Source organism: Balaenoptera borealis (genome assembly GCF_965194805.1).
Source record: "Balaenoptera borealis genome assembly, chromosome: X".
NCBI lineage: Eukaryota > Metazoa > Chordata > Mammalia > Artiodactyla > Balaenopteridae > Balaenoptera > Balaenoptera borealis.
The window spans coordinates 14,836,403-14,858,315 of record NC_138881.1 but is presented as its reverse complement, the minus strand read 5'-3'; the positions used below and the strand labels follow the sequence as shown (position 1 = coordinate 14,858,315).

Here is a 21,913-nt window from a genome sequence, read left to right as displayed (position 1 = left end):
ATATCTATTGACATATATGCCCCTGAATATTTTACTTTCCACGCAGCCATCACATAGCGCCAACAAAAAAATCCCCCAGACGAAAGCCCTTATCTCCATGAGAAGGTCCAAACATTTAGTCCATTGTCAAAGACACAGCCAAGCAGGATGGGTCTTGAATCTTAGAGTCTCTTTCTTGTATTTCTCAGCCTAGACGGTGTCAGTGGTGTTTCTGTAAGGTGTGTCCTTTTATTGGTGTCTCTAGAAAAGATAGGGATGGAGGATTTTTTCTAGAGGGGAATTTTCATCGTGTGTTAGCACAGATCTGTTGGGTGAGGGTTTGTTTTTTTCTTTTGTTTGATTTGTTTCGCTTCTTGCCCTGCCTTTGCCATTGTGCAATTAAAACAAGTCCTTCCAAACGATTTTTTTTTTCTATCACATGGGAAGCAGTGTACCACCCACTTGCTCTGAGTAGTGACCCTTGGGGGTTCCCAATGATCATGCAGCCCTTTCCAGTCGAGCTGTGGCGGGTTAGGGAGGGACCATGACGCCCTCCCCTAGATGACCTCCGAGCTTTCCTTCGAAAGGAAGCAATAATGGAGACTTAGCCATGAGGAACGAAGTGCCTCTTCCCTTTACAGTTTGACGATGCCTTCCTTTGTAGCTAGTTCAGCACACTTGTCCTGATTTATGATTTTTTGCCATCTGGTTTATTTCTCTTGTTGTTTTGTATTGTTTTAAATATGCCCAAGGCCATCTTTGAGTCTTTTCTTTAAAAAATACAAATTGAAAAAGCAAATCATAGGAGTGTCATTTGAAGGTTAGGGATGAAAGAGAAGTTTAAATAGGACTCAGATCTTCCCTGTGAAGTTCAGTAGCTAAAAATAAAGTTCTTTTTACTTTGTTGATTATGTAATAGAACACATTCTCAGATGTGAACGCTATGGAATGTCTCAGTTGTTCAGAGAATTCTTGTCTCGGTTTTCTTAAACAGAGGTGCAAGAGTTCTGTCGAACAATTGAATTCATTCACTTGGTGATTGAGCACCTATTGGGTGGAAGCCACTGTTGAGGATCACTTTGTGTTGCTGATGAGTTTTGGTTTTTTTTTAAATTTTATTTATTTATTTATTTATTTTTGGCTGTGTTGGGTCTTCGTTTCTGTGCGAGGGCTTTCTCCAGTTGCGGCAAGCGGGGGCCACTCTTCATGGCGGTGCGCGGGCCTCTCACTATCGCGGCCTCTCTTGTTGCGGAGCGCAGGCTCAGTAGTTGTGGCTCACGGGCCTAGTTGCTCCGCGGCATGTGGGATCTTCCCAGACCAGGGCTCGAACCCGTGTCGCCTGCATTAGCAGGCAGATTCTCAACTGCTGCGCCACCAGGGAAGCCCTGCTGATGAGTTTTAACCAGAGGCAGGACTTGGTTTTTGCTTGGTCTAACCTCAGTTTTCATTCTCTTGAACTAGGTTACTCTCTCTAAAGAAAAACTAGTTCCAGGAGGGAGTAAGGAGGTAGACCTTTTGTAAGAGGAAAGGGTGCAGTTGGGTGGGGGCAGTCTTCATTTTTAACAGAGAAGGTTCTCTGGGTGCTGTGTGCTGTGTTCTGGGGTGACCTGGATAGCTATGTTTAAACCATGTTATTATTAAAAACAGCAGTTCTGGCTTTCCCAGACAAAGAAATTCTGAAACAATTTTGGAAATACATTCACAAGAGTAGAATTCATAAGTGGAACCGTACAGCCGTCAGCTGCACTGTTTAGACATAAAGTTGGATGAGCAAAGGGGGAATTTTACAAGTACGGATTCAAAGCTTTTAAATGAACTTGCCTAATTGGTAGTAGTGATGTAGAGCATCTTGCTGGAAGGAAAACAAATCCCGTATCTAAAAATGTTCTCTTAGATGTAAAAGCAAACGCAGCTTCAAACGATGCTTGGGAAGTATCTTGGTTAAGGATTTTGAAAGTGATTTAAGGATCATGGTTTAGTGCCTGGCACTTGGTCAGTTGCCTCGCACAATTTAGAAACCTCATCAAGAGGTTCCTAAATCCAGTCGACTGACCTTAGAATCACCTGGCGGGAGTTTGGGACCTGCACATTCCCGGACCCCGTCAGATGTATTGGGCCAGGCTCTTGAGGGTCACACAGAGAATCTGTACGCTCAGAGGGCTCTCCTGGGGATTTTGATGATTAGCCCAATTTGAGAACTGCTGGCCTAGTCCATTCCTCTGGACAGGATCCTATCCGTACCATCCCAGACAATTTTTTGCCACACAACTGGCCATGAAATAGCATCTCTGCAAATGCCATTGACTCTGGATTATACGTTTATTCATTAGCTGAAGCCCAATTTTAAAATCCAATGAACTATATGATTCCTTTAAATGACTTTGAATCAAGCCAAATACAGTGCTTCTCAAGGTTTATTTTTGTTTGTTATTATTCTGCTGAGTACTCAGGACATCTGACTGCTCCTGGGTTGGTGGGCTAGAGATATAAATAACTTTTGGATCCCTCGGGTGTCGGGATGGTTAAAAGGATAAATGGTGATCGTTTAGGGCGAGGGAACGAACAAACGTTTGACAAGGCTCTACTCTCATCTGCACAGTGTGAGGCCCTTTTACAGCATCCCCTGCTGACCCTCACAGCATCTTTCCAGGGATGTCGGGAACCCCACTCCACAAGTGGGTGAGGTAGAGTGATGATCCAGGTTCCAGAGCTCAGGGGCACAGCCAGCATTGAAGCCAGGCCTTCAGGATTTACCCCGACCTAGTTCCCCACTCTCTCCAACCCCAAGTCTGATGCTGCGTTTTCTTCTTGTTGTCATCTATAAAGAGCATTTTAAATGATCTGTGGTTCTGCCCTGGGGTCCAGCTTGGAGATCTTGTTCAGCCCAAGCTGGGCTCCTCAAGGTCCACTGGCTTCTCAAGAGACCTTCATCATTTCTTTGGAGGAACGGCGCGTTCTGTTCTATTTGGCATGTTTGAGAGCCATCAGAGGTAGGACTGTTCGTTTCTGAATTATACATAGGCTGCCCTTCAGCTCTAGAATGTAATTAAGAAAAAGGGCTCGAGGAATACCAGGTTCCAAGCCAAGAGTCTTACGAAGCTGCCAAAGGAAGTAGATATTAGCAGCCTCTGCTGTGTGCCGGGTGGGCCGGGCTGCCCTTAGCTTCTCAGCAGGAGGGAGCGGCTGTGGTGCCAGGAGGACAGCAGAGAGGAGGGCGGGGGGGAGGCGCTGGCCTTCTGCCCTTCAGACTTGGTAGAGGTGAAGCAGGACCCAGGCGGCATTTCTCAGGGATTCCCAGATGGGCCTTCCCTTGCTGGCCTCGCCACCGCGTTCGTGCGCTTTCTGAAAGGTGGCCTCTGGATCGGCACGTTTGCTCCGCCTTGGCACTGTGGACCGGGACCAGGTGTGTCTTTGTTGTAGGCCCGCCCTGCGCTCTGTAGGATGTTTTGGCAGCATCCCTGGCCTCCGCTCCCTAGGTGCCTTAGCGCCCTCCTCTCGCAAGTTGTGACAACAAAAAATGTCTCCAGACATTGCCAGATGTCCCCTTGGCAGCAGGGACAGAATCACACCAGGTTGAGAATCGCTGGCCGAGACCTAGAGTAGAAATAGGAAAGGAGGAAGAGATCTGCTGTGGGGGGCAGGGGGCCCCCAAATTCCATCTCCCCACCTTCCCTCAGGCATATAAACCCTGCACCACCCAGGTTCCCTTAAGGGGTAGGTAAGCCTCCAACTTTCCCACTTCCCCTTTCTCCTTGCTGCCCTCCCTCCCACCTGTCCTTGGTACACAGTGCCGTGGCCCTAGTTCAAATCCCAGCTCTGCCACTGAGTAGCAAGTCCCCTGTTCTCTTCATGCCACTCTTTCCTCATCCGTGAAGAAGTGATAATAACAGCGTCTCCCTTGTGGGGTTGTTGGTGAGGATTGGATACTTATAAGCATTTAGAAGAGTACCAGCACATAATAAGCACTTTGTGTAAGTGTTCTGTAAATAAAACATAAATAATCTGGATGCAGAACCTCTGTTAAATACAGCCATTCAACAAATGTTTATTGGGCGTTGAACAAGGCCCCACCCCTACCTTCCAGGTGCTCAGAGTTTGGCCATGAGCCAACAGTAACTTAGGTGTGTAAGTCAGTAAGTAAATTAGTAAGAAGCACTGCCCTGGCCGTGCTCTCCTATATAGTCCCCAAGGAAAGCCCTCAGTATCCCAGTGGACACACCATCAGGCCTTAGCACCCCATGCGGGGCTTCTTGTTTATCATAAGTGGAACCCTACTTCACCTTGCCGTCAGCTCAACACTCCATTTGCCAGCGACTCAACTCTGTATAGCTTCAGCTATAGCCAAAATACATGGAACCCATTATTCAAAAGTTAGCGGCACCTCTGGGAAGAATGTGAGGTAGTCCAGTCGTTAGGTACGCTAGCTGGGAACACTGTCCTCCCTCCCTCCCTCTCTCCTTCCCTCTTTCTTCCCCTCCCCTCCTTCCTCCAAATAGTCACTGAGCACTGTCTATAGACGGAGTGTTAGTCCAGGTGCTGGGGATACTGCGATGAACATGGCAGACGAGGGGCTTACCTTCCAGATGGAGTGGAGGAGACAGACTATAAATAGTAGATCGAGGGGAAAAAAGATAATTTGCAAATGCTGAAGGAGAGACACATAGAAGTTGATGTGAGAGAGAACAGCTGGGATGAAGTTGGGGGCTTACAGATGGTCATAGAATCTTCTCTAACGAGACTGCTTTTCAGACTTAAAGGCTGACCAGGAACCAGCTGTGAGAAGGACATTCCAAGCCGAGGAAACGGCCAGTGCAAAGGCCCCGAGGCAGGAAAGAGTGTGGTAGTTCTAAGAAAAGAAGAAGTATTCTGATGGAGGAGGAAAGTGATAGGAGCAGAGATTGGAAAGGGGTAAAGTGGGGCCAGTCTGATAGGGCTTTGTAGGACTTGGCTTTTAGTTTAAAGTCCAGTGAGAAGCCAGTGAGCTGAGTAAAACACTCTGATTTATGTTTGAAAAGAAGGAAGGAATGGCCAACTGTGTGGAGCGCTATAGAGATGAGTAACATGAGGGCTGACTCAGTGGATCTGGCCACGTGGTCAACATGACGTAAGAAGAGCAGTTGCAGCGGAGAAGTAGACAGCAGCTGCGCCCTCTGTCTTTTGGTTTTAGAACATACAGTCTCACCAAGGAATAGGCATTTGCATTGCAAGGGATCAATAATTTGATAACAGTTCTTAACACTGCTTTGGTCAGCTTTGCACGGAGTTATTTGGCTTCAATTCTCTCAACTAACAGCAATGGTCACAATGATGTTGGTGGTGGTGATGTCATCCTTGGTGTCCATGACATCACCAAGTGCCTGCTGTCAACCTCTTTGGTGTTTCCAGTTGCGGGACAGTGCCAGCCCAGCCACAAACGGCCTCTGGGCCTCTGGGCGATCCATGACCCAAGTTCATTGCAGAATGGCTGCCCGAGGCTGGGGGCTGCCTGTGACATGGGAGAACTACGCAGGCCCCTCCTAGGTGGGCCACGCAGGGCTCAGAGTGGTGGCCTGAGCCTCCAGTGCCGTGTTCTGACGGCTGTCCTCTGTATGGCCTTTCACTTCTAAAGTCCACCCACCTCTGTAACCTTGCCTGAACTTTTAAGCCCAAGAATTGTAGGAAATCCCTCAGGATAAATCCTTAAAGAGGCATTTGACAAAGCATATATAAACTTACACTTGGTGAAAAGTGACTGTAGAAAAAAAGTATGTTTAGCCCAAGCTTAAATATGACCGTGCTTTTTCTGCGGTCTCCCGCAGCATTTTGGAACCCTGACATTTTTCCTGACTGATCGTTCCCTTTGATTTTTTTTTTTTTCCTCCACTGCTTTGATTTTGTAACACAAGAATAATATTTTTTCTGGACTAAACTTCTTATAAGTGGTCTTACCCGGGGAATGTTTTTAAATTTAAAGATGATTCTATTTTCTCTTAAGTACCAAGAAGTACATACACATACAAACACATTTAATGACTTCAGATGGGATAGTTTGACTTTTTAAAGGCATATTTGCAAGATTTGTTCTTCTTGATTCCAGCTCCTAATTCAAAGTTTCATTAGTTTAATGCTGTTGCCCACACAGTGTAGAAGATCCCTCATCACCTGCCCGGTAGAGGTTCCGTCCTGAGGGGCAGACCTTGGTTCTGGACAAACGGATTCACCCTCATTTATAGTGCCTTCAGGACGAACTCAAAGGCGAATCCATCCTGTCTTCAGAAAGGGAAGGTTTTTGACTCCCTCAAGGCAAATACCCATCTTCAGTGTGTTAGACAAGGCTTCAGAATGCCAACACCTTTGTCTTTACCGCCTGGCAGGACTGGGTCCCATCAGTAACCACTTGGGGGCACATTTTGTAGTTAACCCGTCCTGGGGTTGGGGAGGGGCTGAGAGGGGGCCGCTCTGCTCACAGTCTAACATCGGGCCCTGCCTTCCTGTGATTTTTTTTTTTTAATAGCCTAGGTGACTGACTGGCTGCTGGGTTTCTGTAATCTCTCTCCTATCTAGGAGAACCTCTCTTGTGCTTACTCCGTGGAACTCTGGGGGTCTAGGCTGAGTTCTTATCTGAAAGTCTGTGCAAATCTCAATCCCTCATGAAAGAAAAAACAATACTGGCCTTGCCTGAGGGTGCCCTTTTCCCACCTCCCCACGGAAGTGGAATTTCAAGAGCATGGGCGCCCGGGACTACCCGCTCTTCCTCTTCTGTTGCCCATGGAGCTCTCTTTAATCAGAACTGCAGGCACTTGGGAGAAAATCCAGCCAGGGCCTTCATTGCCTTGGGGTGATGCCAAGAAGTAGATTTTCTGGGTCAGTGGGTATGAATGCTTTTAAATTGCCCTCCAGAAAGTTTTTAACCAAGTTTACTTCCATATCAGCAGACATTTGCTATGGTGCAGTATTCACTCATTCATTCATTCAACCATCCATGTGTCTGTTCACTGAGGGATTCCGCACCAAGACGGTGTCCCAGGCACTGTGGACTCATACACAAATACTAATCAGCTCCTGCCCTGGATGGGCTGGTGGGTGTTCTCTGTCTCTGTGATGAGAATTGAGACTGTGTGTCTGGGCCTCCTGATGACTGACCAGGAAAAGCGCTCATTCATGTTGGGAGGTGCGTGGGCAGACCTGAAGGTGGGGTCCTCGCCCCTGGCTGCACGTTCTAATCACCTAAGGAACTCTAACAGATCCTGACACCCGGGCCGACCATGGAAGATTCTGATTTCATTGGTCTGGGATGTGGCCTGGGTATCCGGATCTTTCAAAGCTCCCCAGCCGAGTCTCGTGTGCAGCCCGAGTTGATTGTCCCTCCACGCTCTCCATCCCGGGGAGTCTGGCCTAATGAAAGCCCTCCATCAGGTCCCTACTGCCTCTGCTCTTGACCTTGCACTTGTCGCTTCAGACTTAACGGCAGTTACTGTTCCTTTGCACACCTTGCCCACCGTGGCCAGCACCATGCCAGGCTTAAAACTGCTGAGAAGAAAAATCACCTTCTTTTCATCTCCTTTATTGCTTATTTATAGTTTAAAATGAAATTCTCACCTCATTTATTTAGTGTTCCACAGTGAGGGTCCTTTGGCTCCCTGTCTTTATTATAATAATAGCTCGCCCCTATTGAGCACGTACTGTGTGCCAGGAACTGTTCTAAGTGTTTTGCATGGTAACCGGCTCACTCCCTTTCACAACCCTGCAGCGCAGATACTGCTCTGACCCCCATTGTACAGACGAGGACACTGAGGCATAGAGAGGTTCAGGAACTTGCTCCTGTTCCCACAGCTGGTCTGCGGCTGAGCTGGGCATCTCCAGCCCATTTCATTAAGTGAGGCTCTTCTCTACCAGTCGGAAGGGATTGTCTTGGATTAGTTATGCTTCAGCATTGTATTTTCTTTCTCAAATCGGAGCTTCGGGGTGTAAGTGAGGGTACACCTGTGAGGTCTGCCAGCGTCCCGATTCTTCCACAGTGGCAAAGAGTGGCTTAGCACAGAGAGCTTAGCAAGGGAATCATTCAGCAGCTTCTCAGCCAAAAGTCTGAGTCACTTTAGTTGCATCCACCGTGGAGACACAGCTTAAGTAACTAAAAGCAGACGGTTCTTACCTGCGCCAAAAGATGTCAGGCCCTTCTGCCATTAGCGCCCTCACATCTGTGTACTTTCAGGATTGTCCTCACAAGAAAAATGAGAGGCAGAGAAAAGCCTGGGCATGATTCCGAAACAGCCTGAATTTGTCTCTTTGAAAATACGTAGAGCTTCTCATCTGCTTATTCTCCCGGGAGAAGTCAGAGGCTCTCGGAAGTCAGTAATTGTGATCTCTTGAGTCATAATTTCTGCAGTTGTATCGGAGCCCAGTGTGGGGACACAGGATGGAAACAGCACGTGGGTCTGTTGCCACAGATGAGTCGCAGAGTGGAGGGGCTGAAATCTCCTCCTAGAAGGAAGGGATTAGCCGGTCAGGTCAACGAGGAAAACAGATTTGAGAAATCCATTTACCCTGAAGGTTTAATAGGGAATGCAGGTCAGACTGACTCCAGTGTCTTTAGTCACGGCGCTCCGTCCCGGTTTTATCTTGTACCCTGTACCCGGCTCAGAGTTTCAAAAGAAAAGGGTAGGTGAGCCTTTAAACTCTGACCTTAATATTTCCATCCATATTTTAGGAGTAAGAATTTTTATGTGTTGAACTGAAGGGATGGCATTAAAATACATGTAAAAGTATTAATCTACTACTTGTATATTTCTCACTTATTTGTAGATTATTAAGAAAACTTCTTTGTCCTGCTTATGTGGTCATAGCACCCACCTCAAATTTCAGAGAACATCACCAGCGTATCCTTGATTTTTCTCTTGAGAATATCACCCATGATAAGAAAATACCTTGGAAATATTCACATGGATTTTGACATGGCCCTAAGGCCATTAAAAAATGTCAGAATCCTAATAATCTTTTTTGCAATAAAGAACTTCTGGTTGGAAGAACACCATTTCAACATGCTACTTATAACCTCATTACCTGAAAGCCACTTGGAGGCATTTGAGGGCCCAGAGGAACAGTGTGTTGCCAGGAACATCTTGCCAGGAACATCACCTTGAACAGAGGGGACTTTGAATTCGAGCCATAATCTTGTCCCAGGATGTGTGGCCTGGGGCAAGTCACCTTTTCTCTACCTTTGTTTCCTCATCTGCAAAATGGGTTGTACTTAAGTAGCCTTTGTGAAATGAAAAGTAGAAGGCCGGGCAGGATCTAGTCCCTTGCCTTTCTTTTCTGTCACTCAGGAACTTGCTCACTCCCCTCCTCTGTCTCCCTGTCTCTATCTCTGTCTGTCTCTGTCTCTGTCTCTCTCTCTCTCTCTCACACACACATACACACACACACACACACACACACACACTTCTTGCAGTGCTGGAAAGTTGCTGTGCCATGGTGTTTCCTCATCTTTCAGGGCTTTACTCCCTGAAGTAGTCTCTCCCCCACCCCATTCCCCTGGGTCACTAACCCTGATTTATTTTCTTCTTAGCACTTAGCCCCGTCAGAAAGTATAATAAGACACTCTGACGCTGGTGCAGGGGTAAACAAAGGAACTGAGAGAATATAAAGTCCAGAAACAGACCCACATGTTGTTGAGTGGGCCATGCCTTCATGAGTGTTTATTTTGTTATTTTAAATGTTATAATATTAAAAATAAAACAAACCAAAAAAAGGGAAGCCATGCATGGAACAGTGTTATGAACCAAAGATGATGACTACACAAATTCTGTGCACCTGCGGTCCAAAGATTTTAAAATGAATGCTAATTCGTCTGGAGGAGGTCTCCACTCCAGTCGAGAGTTTGGCATGGATGACCGGGAAAGACCTTTGGAGCCCAGACACAATTCTCCATTGAGCAATTACTGGGCACCAGGCAATTTCTACTTAACCAGCAGTAGGCGTTATTTTCCCCATTTCACAGGCAGGGGAACTGCAGCTCAGAGAGGCTGAGTCACTTTCCCAAGGCCACAGAGTTCTGAAGGGGCAGAGCCAGGGGTCTGCGGCAGGCCTGATTCACAAGCTCATGCCTGTGCCAATATGTCAGAAAGCCGCCCTGGGCTATTTGAGGGCTGAACACCACGGTGAATGGGCGAGACTGCTGTGGCCTCTTACTAGGGAAATAGAAGATGCCTCTCCCCCATGCAAAATAGATCTTTGCCCTTAATGAACTTCCAACTTTACCGCTCCTGCCCAGGCTTTTCTGGATGCCCCACCACAGAGACCCTTGGAGGAGATCTCGGTAGCAGCACTTTGAAGCTTCTCCCACAGGGCCCCTCAGTCAGGCAGCAGTTGTTGTGCAAAGACCAACACGTTTTGGCTCTTGCTTGCCTTAATACTCCCTCCCTTTCCCAAACACAAAAATATTGGCATTTCCTGGAAAGTGGTTTTGGCTCAAAGCCTGATAGCTATCCCACACTCCTGGGCCAGCTTCCTTTGGGGCCTCTGTTCTTTTATTTCATTGAGCATTTGTTTGGAGGCCGACTCTGCCTCCTCCGATTGTACCTGGGATAAAGGGCCCCTGGCAGGTGCCCTGGGGGTAACCTACTCCCCCTTACTAGCAGAATCCTCTGCTCCATCTTACCTCCCTTCACTATGCTCAGAATTGGTCAAAACTCACCATGTACACACACAGAACCATTTTGGGTGGTTTTTTCTATTTTGCAGTTTGATAGTATTTTCAATGTCTAGTTTCTTAAATCAAGGGACGATTAACATAAAATCAAATGATTCTTAAGTGGTCAGATACATCAGTGTTGACTATTGTGTGCATCTGTGTAATCACCGCCTGAAAAAGGCTATAAAAATTTCCATCACCCCAGGAAAGTCCTTCCCCCTCCCCACTCCCCAGAGCAACCACTTTCTGATTCCTATCATTATACATTTTTTGGCTTGCTTTTGAATTGTGTCAATGAAATCTTATAGCATGTACACTTTTGTATCTGGCTTCTTTTGCTCAACACAGTGTTTTCGAAACATCGATGTCATTGCTTGTGGCAGGAGTTCTCTGCTTTTTATTGCCAAGTAGAGGTCCACCGTGTGGGTGTTGCCCATTGTGTTTATCCATTCACCTGTTGACAGACATTTGGGTTGTTTCCAGTTTGTGGCTCTTATGACCAGACTGCTATGAACATCTGTATACAAGTCTTTTATGAATATATGTTTCCATTTCTCTTGGGAGGATACCTCAGAGTGGAATCGCTCAGCCTGAGGATGGGCAGTTGTTTAACCTCATTAGAAACTGCCAGACCGTTCTCCAAAGTGGCTGTGCCGTTTTACCAACAGTGTAGGAGCGTTCCAGTTGCTCCATATCCTCACCAACTTTTGGTGTTACGGTCTTTTTTATTTTAGTCATTCTAATGGATGTGATATGATCCTTTAGGTTTTTCTTTTAAAGGACATTTTTAAGAATTTTCAAGCATGTCAGTCAATGCGAGCTCGGACACTGAAAAGGTCCTGTGGAGGGGAAGCAAAGTGTTACATTTTTATGGTGAGGAGGTCTCTGCTTGTCATCCCTGTCCCTGAAGCGGAGTCTTTCCAGCCCTGAGGGCTGTCTACAGACTGCCGCAGGGCAAGCTCAAGGCCAGAGCCCCAGCGGGGGAAGGCAGGACAAAGCAAGAGGCAGGCCAGGAGTCAGAGTGGAGGAGGGAGGGGCTCCCACGAGGGGAGCTCAGAATGCCACCGTGACAACCGCAGGGGGGCAGATCGTGCCCCACGCGCACACTCACACACAGACGCTGAGAATCTAAGCTTTAAGTAGCCAGGAGGCACAGGCCAGCTCACAATCCTGCTGTCTTTTCAGCTTCTGTGATCACACATGGTATGAAAGCTCCACTCAACGGGGATATGACATTTCCAATTTCTTACCTTGTAGTTGGCCTAGGCAACTGGAAATCCTCCAAAACCAGTTGCCAGGCATGGGACCACTTAGGTGGCGAGCATCAGAACCATCCCTGGGGGTGCTGGTTACCGCTTTCCTGACTTCTCCAACCCTACCCATACAAGGCTGGGGAGCGCCTCGCAAATACTTTAGTTAATCTGTGTACCTTGACTATCACTAATTTTACCCATTTCTAACAGTCATCACGCTAATTAGCAAGCCACCCATTTTACCACCAAAAGAGCATTTCTAATATCCCCTGTGCTCTGCTAGCCAAGCTTCGAGTATTGCTAGAGATGAAGGGCTAACTAGAGCTCCTCCGGTAGCAGCCCAGGCTTGGGCCTCCCTGGTCTGAACGTGAGCTGACACCTCCCCACAACCCCGGGGAGTGTGTTGATGACGGCGCTGGCTGGCTGGCTGCGTTAGGGCTTCACTTAAGTCGCGGGCAGGAAACGTCCCACTGTAGGTGAGGGTGCCCGTACCGTGTAGAAAGTATTCTGATCAGTTTGCTCCAGTGTGGCAATGCCCCAGAGTCTTTAGACGGATGGGTATTTTGGAGAGAAACCCAGAAAGAGGGCGGTAATGTCAAACATCGCACAAGAGCTTGCTAGTAGTGAAACATCCGTGATTGGTGGAGGGGAGGATACTTTTGAAAGGGCAGTCTTTGCCCGGACAATCAATGATGTAGGGCACCAAGGGAAAGCTGGCCGAGCCCCTTGAAGCATGGATGGTGGACCCCCCGAAAGGAAGATCCACAGGGACCTTTCCTCTAAAGAATCCCGTGTGGCTGGGGAAAGGGCAGAAGTCCCAGGCCTCCCTGCTCTTCAAACCAGCAAAGCATCAAAGGGTACAAAGAGGGAAGGGGGTGTTATGGTCCTAGCAGCTTCCTCTGGCCAGATGCCAGGCCCGCCAGCTTCCTGGGTCTGTTTGCCTGCGTTGAGCCAGGGCCCCGCCGCTTCTCCCTCCCACACCCCTACCCACTCGCACGGGTGGGCCCCTGGGGGTCTCCAGGGCGGAAGGCTGCTAAAAGACTGGCCTTCTCTGCTCTCTGATGGCAGCTCCGCTCCCCCTGGCCTCTCCCGACCCCGCCAGCTCTGTGAATGCCAAGGAAATGGACTCTTTCAGTGGAGACTTACGCAGGAACCAAGCAAAGAATGGTCCCGAACCCATGTTCATAAATCGATTCAAGTGAGGAAGAACAGCCAAGGGAGTCAGTGCTTTTAGTGCAGGAAAGTTTGCACGTGGAGGCTCAGAACTGGGCTCTGAGCACCTGCGCGGCTCCCGCCGTTTTGCTTTCAGCCAGTGGGGCTCGAGTTGCTCGGAGGCTGCAAGTCTGCCTGCCCCCAGCACTCGCTGTGCACAGAGCCGTCCCGGCAAGCACGGTGTCCGGTGAGGTGATGCCAGCTGCTGTTCTGAACAAGTCGAATGTGTATTGCGGCTCAAGTACAACAGAAGTTTATTCCTTCCTCACATAAAGCCCAAAGTGGATGTTGCCGATGGCCGGTCGCCCTCCACCAAGCCATGAGTCAGGTGTGCAGATTCCGTCTTGTGGCTCCACTGTCTCCATCAGGTGGCTTCCAGGAGGTCCCTGTGCATCAAGCTGAGGGGAGGCGAAAGAGGTTGGGGCATCGTGCATGGAAGGTTTGTAGGAGCCAGTCCTGGAAGTGCTGTGCATCACTTCCACCCACATTCTGTTTGCTAGAACTCAGGGGCGTGGCCGCACCAAACTGCAAGGGAGGCTGGGAAACGTAGTCCAGGCAGATGAAGAGATGGGTATGGCGAACAGCTGGCCGGTTGGCCACAGATGACATACTTTTCTGGGAAGGGTGGGAATGAACCCTTACCTGGGATTCGTTGAGGTTTAGGAAGAGAGCGTTGTCCTTCAGGGGCCAGGGGTGGCTGGTGCAGGGGCAGTGGTGGAGCGGGGAGCTCAGGTGGAGGCCTGCTGCAGGGGCAGAAGCAGGCCAGGGAGTTCTAGGCTCTGGCCAGAGGCAAGAAGACACTCCCCCTTCGCCACCCTCAGCAGCCCCCCGCGTGGGGCCTTCTCTTCCCCTCCCCCACCATCCCCCAGACCTGCCTTCCTCAGTTTGTGGGGGAAAAAGAAAAGCGAACAAACCAATTGAAACCAAGGTGGTACTGATCTGCTGCGGCTGCTGAGAAAGTGGATGAGAAAATGAATGTGAAACGCCTAGCAGGGCGCCTGGCACATAATAAGCAAATGCTTAGTAAATAGCTTATTATTCTCAACTTGTGAGTGTGAGTGTGTGTGTATGTGTGTGTGTGTGTGTGTGTTTGTGCGTGTGTGAGGGGGAGGGGAGAGCTAGCAAAGTCCCGCAAATTAATCTACTCACTCTTTCCCTCCCTATCTAATGGTCTCATGACTGAATCATGACCTTCTCTTCAGCAGGGCCTGTGGAAACATCAAAATTGCGTTGGTTGAGTCGGCAATCCTTTGGCGCATGGGTTCATTGCTGAAGGGCAACTTTTTTAATTTATTTATTTTTTTTAATGCTATTCTTGTCTGCTTACATTCTTTTTATTTATGTATGTATGTATGTATCTATGGCTGTGTTGGGTCTTCGTTTCTGTGCGAGGGCTTTCTCTAGTTGCGGCAAGTGGGGGTCACTCTTCATCGCGGTGCGCGGGCCTCTCACTATCGCGGCCTCTCTTGTTGCGGAGCACAGGCTCCAGACGCGCAGGCTCAGTAATTGTGGCTCACGGGCCCAGTTGCTCCGCGGCATGTGGGATCTTCCCAGACCAGGGCTCGAACCCGCGTCCCCTGCATTGGCAGGCAGATTCTCAACCACTGCGCCACCAGGGAAGCCCTGAAGGGCAACTTTTAAACCCCTTTGGAGGAGCCCAACACGCCTCTCATGTTCACAGCACCCTGTCTCTCCCTCAGACCCTCCCCAGCCCCGGGCCCCAGGCTCTACACCCCTCTTGTGCCTTTCCTCCTGCCTCTGGACCGCCCACCCAGCTCATTCCACCATCTCATCTCCTGAAATCCTGCCCCCGTGGCAAGACCCAGTTCACATTGTCACTTCTGGGAGCAAAGGTTTAATGAGTGGAACTCAGGGGTGGAGCAGGTGAGGACAAAGGAGAATTATCATGGATCCTGGTTTGGGGACCACCTCGAGTGTTAGAGGGACGACAGGCGGACTCATTCCTGCTTGCCCACCGTGGGGTGTATGCATGTGTGTGTGTGAACACACGTTCCAGAACTCTTCCCCGAAAGAAAATAGGAAATAACACCTATAATCTTCATCGTCAACTAGCCAGATGTTATACTGCAGCCTTTCCTCCCCATACAGCACCCTTGCATTGTTTATGCTATATTAGCCGCAGCCACGATACTTGCTTTAAGATAGAGTGCCTTTCTAGAATTTCCAAAGACTCACCAACCCAAAGATTCTGCAGAGTGCCTTGTTCTGTTCTTGAGAGAGCTTGTCTCCAGGCAGAGGGGTGCTTCTGACAAAACAGAATTCCAGAAAGAAGGCTCCCTGTTGAAAAGACAAGCACTCTCCGCCCTCTTCCTGCATTGTCTGCGTACTTCTCAGGTCGAGGTTACTATTATTATTATTTTTAGGCGGTATGCAGCTGATGAAGTGAAGTGGCATTTGTTTATTTATTGTTTTTCGGGCCCTGAGTTGGAACACAAGATCACTAGAAGAGAAACTCCCTCTATGACTCATCCCAGGAACATCTTGCATTCTAGCCAGCACAAATATGATTAAAAGAACTTTCTTGAGGGCCCAAATTATATTCTAGCAAAGGAGCACATTGGCCAAGCTGAGCATCTCTGGAACATTTTGCTTTTGGAAAGGGAGCTGTCTCTGGCCTCGTCATGTGCCTGGCTCTTTATGAGATCTCAAGGCACACTTCTAGCAGATTCCTCTGTGGCTTGGAGATTGTTACCATAACAGAGTGTCTTCTTCACAGGGGTCATAGAAAGTGCCACCAGTTGGGGAAACACCTGGTCATGGTGGTCTGAATTGGTGACATTTGGGTCATCACATGATAAGCACTAGAACTTTCCAGGGCATGGCTGGTGTAGCGGACGTGGTTGACATCCTGTCCCCATGCCCTCTCAGAGTGGCCCCTATACTCCAAAGGCTGCTCACTGAAAATACCTGTGGGTTTCCCTCAGGCTTTCTTTTCTTAGTCTCAGGAGTGCACTAGGCCCGCGTGCTGGGCTGGCTGGAAGTGCCAAGGAATTAACACATCGTCCAGGAGCAGCCCTTGACGTCTGATGGATGGAGGTTGGTGAATAAATGCCCCAACTCCCAGGCAGGTGTTCTCCACTGTCTCCCAGCGTTACCTGTGCAGCTGAGCCCCAGTTGCCCGCCGTGGTAACTAACTTGATAAGTTGGCTTCCTTCCTTTCCAAGTCTCAGTGCTTCACTTCTCTGCTGGTGTTTTCTAGATCTTCTGCCAAAGAAACTTCTTGCAGCCAAGCCAGTCTGTGGAGAAGCCCACACTAAGATAAGGAGCCAATTGGGATCATCAAAACCCAACAGCTTTCCCCTCCCCCTCCTTACCGTGTCTGCCACAGTTGGTGGTCGTTAGGCTTCCACCGTGGCTGTGACATTGCAGTAGCATGTGTGCATGGGGGTGCAGTCCTTTGAGACCCCTAACCTCTGCAGAGAAACCTGGTAAGACAGGGACCAGAGCTGGAGGAGGTAGCCAGTTCAGTAACAGGGACCTGTGAAGACAGTTCCAGATATTGCTAAAACCTCTGGACCCGGGAGCCACATACTCATGTGGTTCCTGATATGTGAACAGCAAGTGTTTGTTGATTGAGTCCAGGAAGGAATGAAGAATTGACTCGCATTCACTTCCTCTGTAAGCTCTGAAGGCTTAAAGGTTGAGGCCATGTCCCATCCCCTTTTTGCACGTCAAGTGCCTTTTAATGGAGCCAGCAAACTTGGTCGTAGCTGTAGGCTCTCATCTCTATGGAGGGATTTCAGGATAAGTAAGATCTCTCCCTTCGGTTGGTGTCTGAAATCGCTCAATTAGGATTTCATTTCTTTGTCCATAACATTATCACTGACTGAATTAAGTTTATTATACCAATAAAGGAAACATAGTTCTTGAACCTGTTAGTCATAGACCTCATTGAGAATGAGTTTATCAGCTCCATTCTGGAAAACCCACTTTTGATAGAGGAAACCCAATTCTGACTGCCCAAGGAGGGGGCGAGAGGCAGGCAAAGGCGAAGACCAGGCGCCGAAAGAAGACTAATCTGTGTTGTTTTCTATGACTGACAACTCAAGTCATAAGTGAATGTGCTTGGTGGTCTTCAAAGCATGGGAGAAGCTTTCCCCGAATTTGGGTCACCTTTCTCATGTACCTCTAGTGCTGGTGAACAATTCCCTGTTTTCCCTCATTCTACAGGGAAGCTCATTCAGCCTTTTTCTCACAGCTTTCCTCAGTTTCTCGGTTTTCTCTCTTCCAGCTGAGCAACCTTCTTTCCTTCAACTCTTTCCCAGTTATCTCAGAAAATTCCTCTGCTTTCTCTCTCCCTCTTGTCCTTACCCCATTCCTCTCCTCTTCCACCCCTCCCTTGTTTTTGAGAAAATGCCCCTAATCTTGCAGCTAGGCAGGAGAGGAGAGCTATTTAGGCCCTTCTGTCACGGAGAAAGAAAACTGTAGGTTCTGAAGTGAAATTACGCATCACAGCCAATCAGCGATCACTTTGGAACTTTACAAATGCTCATGAGTCCATATTCCAGACACAAAAGGCTCTGTCCACCTCTTCTTTCTCTCCCAGCCTCTCAGCCTGAATGAGAAGTAGATTTTTGTATTTATTGAATTGTTTTCCCATTGTCTTTCATTTCCTGTAGGGCAACAGTGTTGTTTTCTATTTTCACTGCAAATGTTCAACATTTCAGCTATGCTGGGGGTTAAGTGAGTTTTTGTGGAAACCTCGCCATCAGATGTAATATTAATTCTATGGTAAATGCCTTCCCAGTTCCTAGCAGCTGATTTTAAAACGAACCTCTGAACAAACAGGGTTTTAACTCAGAAACTGAATGTACAAACCCATTGGGAACATTTGTAATGCTACTTAAGACGCTGAGAGGAAATATAGGCAGTGGATCTGATAATGATGACGGTGATGCTGGTGACAAGGTGACAGTCATGATGGTGATGATGTGATGGCTATGACAGTGAGAATGATGATGATGAAGCTGAAGACGATGACAGTGGTGATGACGATGGTGACGGTAGTGGTGATGATGATGGTAGCCATGTTATTTTTAACATTATCACCAACTTTTTTTTTTTTTGGCTGCGTTGGGTCTTCGTTGCTGCGCGCAGGCTTTCTCTAGTTGCGGCGAGCGGGGGCTACTCTTCGTTGCGGTGTGAGGGCTTCCCATTGCGGTGGCTTCTCTTGTGGCGGAGCACGGGCTCTAGGCGCGTTGGCTTCAGTAGTTGTGGCATGCGGGCTCAGTAGTTGTGGCTCGCGGGCTCTAGAGCGCAGGCTCAGTAGTTGTGGCACACGGGCTCAGTTGCTCCGCGGCATGTGGGATCTTCCCGGCCCAGGGCTCGAACCAGTGTCCCCTGCATTGGCAGGCGGATTCTTAACCACTGTGCTACCAGGGAAGCCCTAGCTGTGTTTTACTGGGAACTTTCTAAGTGCCAGGCCCTGTGCCAGGTACTTTACACTGATTATTTCCTTTCATCCTTACAACCACTCCAGGTCTTCCCCCACCCCAGGTCTTTTTTAAGCTCCATTTTGCACAGAGGGAAACTGAGGCTTAGAACTAACTTGCCCAAGGTCACACAGCTAGCAAAGTTAGGCAGAGCTGAAATTTGAACCTAGGCCTGTCTGAGTTCGAAGCTTGTACTTCTGACCACTCTTGGGAGTGGGGGGGGGGGGCGCGGGGCAGTGCCCAGGTGAGACTGGCACCGTTTTCATGCCGAGAGTTGGTGAGGGGCTCATGTGCATTAGGATAAAGGGAAAATCTGAACTCCAGTCCTTTGCACCTCGCAAATCTGCACCCCTTCCTTCCAGTGACCCCTCAGAGGGTCTATTTCTGGCACACTAGTCTCTGGAAAATGTCCTGCTAATGACACAGGATTATAAACAGTCCTTTTCCCAGAACAAAAATTTAACCTTTGTATCTCAATCTAATTAGAAGTATTTTCTCTTCCAGGAGCAGGTTTTTTCCCCTCTTTGTTCCTTATTTAAGAGGTTTCTTTATTGCCAGAAAAATCTCCAAACACCATAGCTTTTTAAGATGATAGACCCTGGCGAGAGATCTTGAACATGACCTGTGCTCCTGCACGAGATGGCCACTCCGGCACCAGCACCTGAGGGTGTTCGGGTGCTGTGTGTCCAGCTTAAGGCTCTGGGACCTTGGCCGAGTGCAGGGGTGGACACTCCTGGACTCTCACAGCCCACATCTGGGTGAGTGTCCCCTGCCACCACCAGCAGTTCTTTATGATTTTCTCTGGTGATTCTGATCTATGTCTCTCCCCTTCCCCTGGGCTCACCAAGACTTGAGGAGGGTGCTTCTTTCCTCTTAGTTTCAGGGGCAGCCCTCTCTGGACAGTAAGCATTTCTCCCCTACCTTAGAGGGGTCCTCGCACTGACATCTCTTCCCATTGCTGTCTAGGGACTGGCATTCTTTTAGAGACTTACTCCTTTACCTCTGCAAGAACAGTGCACCTTGAGGGAGCCCTGTTAGAAGCAGATCGCCCTGGGAGAGTATCAGTTGGCTAATCCTTGGGGAATTGAGCTGAGAGAGAAGACAGTGAGCCTGCGGAGAGAGGAGCCTCGGGGCGGAGGACTAGGAGATGCGCGCCTGGCACGCGGTAAGGGTACTCGGATAGCCTTTGAAAGAATACATACATGAGTGGACGTGAACCTAGTTCTCTATTCTGGCGCCGCACCCAGGCCTGCAGCCCAAGGGCCGCCATAGGTCCTCTGTGGGCAGGCTGGAGGTACTTGGGAGTGTAAAATGAGATCGGAAATGCAAAGACATCTGACAGTCTCCTCCTGGGCCAGAAAGGAACCAGGGCAACCGCGTGGCACCCTCCACAGCCAGACCCCCAGATCCCTCCTGTGCCCTGGTGGAATCCTACCACGTCGTAGGGACGTTTGGCACATCGTGGGTTCCCGACAGCGCTGTGATGTCTTCACCCCACAGACACTGCCCTGCTCTGGAAGTCGAGTCCCAAGAGAGATAAACCATGCTCTGACTGAAGCCGAAGAGGTCTTCTTACCTTCTCCCCTCCTTTTGGCCTTCTCTTCTCCCCTGACCTGGTTTAAAGATGAACCAGAACTCCCAAAGGAGCCTGCCTCCTTTCTCTAACCTTTCCCTCTTCACCATTCCTGGTGCCTCCCTCCGAGCTGCTCCCCTCACCCACGCTGGGAGGATAGGGAATGGAGTCTTCTCGGGAGTCGTGGGAGTGGCCCAGAAAGACCCGCCCCCATTCTGCCCTCCCCCCACCCCCTTGTGCCCTTTCCCTCTTCCATCCAAGTCTCTTGAATTCCCACACCTCCCCATCCCTCAGGACCCGCAGCAATTCCTAGAAGGCCGGGTTTGACTCCTTCCCGGCAGGCACCACTCACTCGTGGGAGGCCTGAGTTAACTTTCCACCCCACCATGAGAGGGGGGCAGTACCGCAGGTTACAGAAGAGGAAACTGAGTCCCAGGGACACAAAATGACTTTACCCCAGTCACAAAGAGCTCGTGTGTGTGTGTGTGTGTGTGTGTGTGTGTGTGTCTTGAATCTCATCTTTTACTTCTATTTCAATTTCTTGTCTATTAGGTATCATGGACTCGAGGGTTTATTTCATCTTTTTTATCAAGCTCCTCACCCATCAAACTCTATTTGACAGTTTGATGGTTGAATCAGACCATCCCACATACTTTGGTGTTGGACTCTGGTTAAGGGATACAGATGTAGCAGGGGACCCCTTTGACTCAAGTGAAATTTGAACCCAAGGCAATGGCTGAGGGACTGTGCTTTTGGAGGAGCGCAGGTCTGAGAATCTTGCACGCTACAACCTCTGAGCCTCACTCAATCTCTGAACCTCAGCTTCCTGCTCTGCAGAATGTGAGGGGTGGCCTGGGCCAGTGACCCCAGGACTCGTTCAGGCAGGGGGGACCCTTGGAAGTCTCGCTGGGCCTTGGAAGCTCTGTCTCTCCTGCTGAGTTCCAACTTTTTCATGCTTGCACTCCTATCAGAAAAAAAAGAAAGAATTGAACACCCCCTCAACACATACACATTGTTAAGTTATATATGTCTTCCTGTATTTATTTATTACATATGCCATAAAATAGAAAAATGGGAATAAAAAGGATGAGATGGTCAAATGGACATAAATAAGTTTTATGATGACTTTACCCTGCTCGCCGGGAAGGCCTGGGAGTGCCCTGGTGTCAGTGGCCGGTTTACGATGCTCAGGCTCTCTGCTTCCTCTGCCTGATTGTCTCACAGCTCCCATTTTTCACCAATATCACATCACATCAGAGCTAAGATTTGCACTCAGTCCTCTCTGGCAGAACTCCCCACGGCCGCTGCCCACCTTCCCGAAGGTGAGACTCAGTCACGAGCTGCATGGCCACCACTGTTTTAATAAATGAAGTAACATGTTGGGGAACTCGTTCCCAAAGCTAACCTGGGCGGTCATAGTCCTTTTGGAGGGCCGTGTAGACCTCTGCGTGTAAAAGGCAATCAGCTGTAAACCAGGTGACTATTTTGTGTATTCTCCGTATTGTAGCCAATTTGGGAATACATTCATGTGATAATTATGTTCACAGCTTCAGTAGAAACGCCCTGTGCTGATGTTTGAAGCTCAGAAAATTTAATCACTGGGGCAAGTAATTGACGATTATTACACCCTGTGGGGAGAGCAGAACCATCTTTTACCCAGTTGGAATTACTTCTTAGACATTTAGTGCATATCAGGTCCTGAATGGTGAAAGCATACCCACGTTGTATTAAAGGATGAAAGTTATGCTCTGCTCATTTCACTCATAGTAAGTGG

The 21,913-nt window shown here is 48.8% G+C and overlaps 1 protein-coding gene and 2 long non-coding RNA genes across 6 annotated transcripts in view; 1 reads left to right on the top strand and 2 right to left on the bottom strand.

Moving 5' to 3' along the window:
* The window catches only part of LOC309620035, a 92,902-nt gene extending 91,529 nt beyond the window's left edge, over positions 1-1,373 (bottom strand). Inside the window, exon 1 of the long non-coding RNA XR_014239393.1 lies at positions 1,181-1,373. This is a non-coding gene — a long non-coding RNA (uncharacterized lncRNA). The remainder of the gene's footprint in view (positions 1-1,180) is intronic.
* Positions 1-21,913, bottom strand: part of LOC309620018 — an 878,206-nt gene that overhangs the window by 346,678 nt on the left and 509,615 nt on the right. The gene's annotated exons all lie outside the window — the stretch shown is intronic.
* Positions 1-21,913, top strand: part of RAI2 (retinoic acid induced 2) — a 406,186-nt gene that overhangs the window by 375,622 nt on the left and 8,651 nt on the right. The window lies entirely within an intron of this gene.